Below are 4,024 nucleotides of genomic sequence, written 5' to 3' on the forward strand. Positions count from 1 at the left end.
GGGGGGGGTGGTTTTAAGGTGACAATAATGAGGAGTGATTTTTGGATGATTTTTTTTTATGGGTTCATTAACGGGCCAGGCTTTGAGGCGGAATTGTTGAGAGGGAGTGATTCCAATAAATACATTGTTTCCGATGTAATGTTAGAAAGGTGTGGTTTTAGAAAAAATGTTTGAGGGCCATGATTTTTTATGGAGTGCGGAAAGGAAGGGGGGGAAGGTGATGTTGAACTTTGACTACTTTTAAAAGAAATGTTCATAACAATTTGTAAATAAAAATGGGTGAGTATTAACACCATGCTCATAATAACTAAATGTAAACAGTATAAACTTTCTACTTTCCAACTGTCTACGCAGCGCTGTCTAGGGGAAAACCCTAGATTAGTGAGCAGCTTCAGAAAACGATTCTGCAGCAATACAACAACACACGAATCAAATTTACACGCAACACGAAATGATTTTCATTTTAGAAACGTCACACGGCTTCGGTATGGGAGAAATTATCGACGACATTCACTTATCGACCGTAATCATTAAAAATTCTCTTCGCCAAGAGAGGACGCACAAGCCCGGTGGCCTGGTACAGTCGGTAAGGCCGTTGCCTCATAGCAAATATGTTCCAGGTTCGATTCTTGGCCAAGTAGAATGGTGAGATCTAACCATTTTGAAAGTCTTGATCAATCGCCACATAATCATCATGACTCGAAACGATGCAAAATAAGTAAAAAATAAATGAAGAAAACGCACAAAGCTTTACTTTTGGAAGCAGACTGCCTTAAAAGCACCTCCAACCGTGCTATTTTTAGATCTGTGACGTGACATTTCCCTAAGCGACCGGAAATGCCCATCACCTTCGCCCTGCCTCCCTCTGGCCTCCTCGCCGATACTCAACTTAACTAAAATCGGGACCTAAAAAGGTTGCCGGGCGCCAGCTAATTTTCCGGTTCGAGAAACCAGCAACTCGAAAGCTTAAATCTAGATTAAAACCGAAAAACGTATCACTAACCCGTAGTTATATCTAATTCAGCAAAGGGGTTGAGGGAGAGGTAACGGATACCTGCACTGCTCAGTATGCTAGGTTGTGGAGAGAGGGGTGGATTCGGGGAAAAGGGCGAAAATGTTCAAAAAAATAATTTCTCAAAACGGTACTAACGTTTCCAAAACTAACTAAATTTTATTAAATCGAACCCGAACACGGATGTCGGAAATCTCCCAGCTGAGCGCAGCCAACGGTATGTAACGCACCCGCTATGGCGGTGATAATTTCCAAAAAGAAGAAAAGAGTAACCCCATTTAAGTCCGCGAGGCACCGGAGGGTGCTCGGGATTTCTCCGAAAATTCGGGACCCTGTAGATATAATATATTATAAATTTTCCCATAGAAAATCTTTCCATAATTCCACGAGTCCTCAGGAGAGGCTCGGGATTTTCCCAAAAAGCTAGGGCCCCATAGAAGGGCTAATAATAGATTTTTCCCATGGAGGAATTATAACGTCTAAATCAACGTAATTCCGCGGGCCCTCGGGAGAGGTCCGGGATTTATCCCAAAAAAAGAGAATTAAATTGGTTACAGGTGAATTTTTTTAATATCGCCGAGAAAATCCTCGTTATTCCGAATTCAAATGGTTCCCCGTGAAAAGTCGATTTAAAAGCAGCCCCTAGATATTACACGCAGGCCCGTTCAAATCCGTGTGATGCATGCAGATTTGAACCAGCCTATGTGCCCCACCTATAGGGTCTAAAAACTCTGCGTGTAATATGCTGGCACAGCGTATTTCCCGCTGTTAAAATCAAGTAAATGGGAATCAGAGGAAAGCGAGGTCCCGGTTGAATTATTCCCCTCACAATGATTTGAGAATTTAGCCTTTCTTCACTTACACACGTTCTCTATTGATAGAAAAATCATAATAATTTCTAAAGCATTATATAATTTCTGAAGCACTATAATAATTTCGAAATTTCACCACACATTTCAAATTTAAATGTTTCTTCCATGGTCTTAATAAAAATGTTCCAATACGAGTAGGAAAATTAAATTTTTCAATGCCAATACTTATAGAAGTTTGATTCTCAGTGTTCCTATGGGTCTGATACGCATTTTTAATGATTTTCTTAGAAATTTCTTTCAGCAACAATTTGAGCAAAACCATCTTGTTGATCGTCTTTTTCGATTTACACAATTTAAATGGTAAGAGAACAGACACCCCTGGCAGTTTGCCGTCGTTGAATCAAGACGATTTGTGCATATCTTGCAATGAACATATTCTTTTTTGCGGTCCACAATCGACTGTAATTTGATAAATGCCTCAGGGTCTATGAAGCATTTCAACTCTTCGAGCTTGACGATATCAGTGACAATGAGATCGCATAAACTCTCATGATCCGTTGGAATATCATCCATTTTTAGAATGTGTTCTCCAGAGAGCATCACTTAGAATTTTTGGAACAATCTAATTATTCCTCTTTCAATTTTTCCGTGAAAAGAATGAGTTTTGTTTTTTCATGTACAATCGGGAGAGTTGCACGAGCTGCACTTGGAGGGCGTCCAACTGTGTTAACTGGGGCCGAGACAACTATGTTGGCTAGAGATATGCGCTCATCAAAATCAACAGTGATCCTATTAAGGTTTGCCGGAATCTGAGGCTCATCTATTGATAAATCATCTAATTGGTCTGAAATATTGTGGAATTCATCGTCTGTTGTGCATTTGTCCTGAGATGTTTGAAAAGTGCTAACACGAATATCAAAATTATTACGGCAATAATAGTTTAATTTCTGTATTGCACTGAGTCTCTGATTAACCTGTGCTTGAGGACATCGGACTGTCGTAAAGAGAATGTTGTGCAAAAGTGGTTCTAATATTGTTCGTTTGTCTATTTCATTCATTTTTTTTTGGTGTTGGTACTTTGGAAATTGGAGAAGAATTCCATGAGTTCGAAGTGAGTTTCATGAAAGACCCATTTTTTAATCGACTTTGTGCAAGGGCCCTTTATTTACCCATCGCATCGAATAATAGTTATCATAGAGAGGACAAGCGAAAGTTTTCCTCACTGCAAATATTTGCCTAGAAGGCAGCTTCAGAGCTGTCCAGATAGCCCATTCGCATTTAGGTAGTGTTAATTGGATCAAAGTGCCGTGTGACGTCACTCTACATTCTTTCTTGTGGCGATTGATGATTTTGAGATCCACATTATCATGTGCATCCAATTCCTTCTTGACAATCTCAAAAGCGCAGGGAGTTAAAGTATGTTTGAATTGGCCTTCTGCACGCTCGCAGAATATTTTGTAGATTTCGTTGTATTGTATTTCAGAATTGCTTTTGACGAGTTTATCAAGTAAGAGTTTGCACTTTTGCACTTGTTTTGTCGAGATGGCCATTTTCCGCTCAGTTATGGTCCGGTTCAAAGTTTTCAGTGTGTGGAATTGGCATAAGCTTAATGATGTGGATGGAAAAACAGTTTGAATTGGATCTCTTTCGATCATGTCCTTATCTGTTATGAAGCAGCCTATTTTATCAGCAGCTGCTTCATTTTGATGTTTAAATTGTTTCATCATCCATTCTACAGTTGCTCGCTTCTCATCACTCAGAATCCCAATTCCCACAATACGCGTCAGCCCATGAGCGTCCTGTACATTAAGACAAAGTTCCTTTGGAAAAGTTTGTACGTTCCATTACAATAAACTACTTCAGGGAAGGCTGTCAAATCGTTTCGCATTTCTGCAGTAGAAAAAAGAGCCCTTTGAATTCTTTGGCATGGTGTAATACTGCTACTTCAGCATCTAAATGTAATATAAGAGTTGTGTTATTTTCATTGACTTCCATTCCTTTGTCTCCATTATATTGAAAGCTCGCCATCAGAGCATCAAGTAAACTATGCTTGAATTACCTTTCTAATAGAAAATTACACTTTTCATTCTTATTTATGGCCTTGTGACGGTTTGGATTTTCCGGGTTCGAACTATCACCTTAACGTTGGCTCGCTCTGAATAGCCTACTGACCAACCCTCGATGTTCAACCTCCGGGTCG

Source organism: Fopius arisanus, unplaced genomic scaffold, assembly GCF_000806365.1.
Source record: "Fopius arisanus strain USDA-PBARC FA_bdor unplaced genomic scaffold, ASM80636v1 scaffold00276, whole genome shotgun sequence".
In the NCBI taxonomy this organism is placed as follows: Eukaryota; Metazoa; Arthropoda; class Insecta; order Hymenoptera; family Braconidae; genus Fopius; species Fopius arisanus.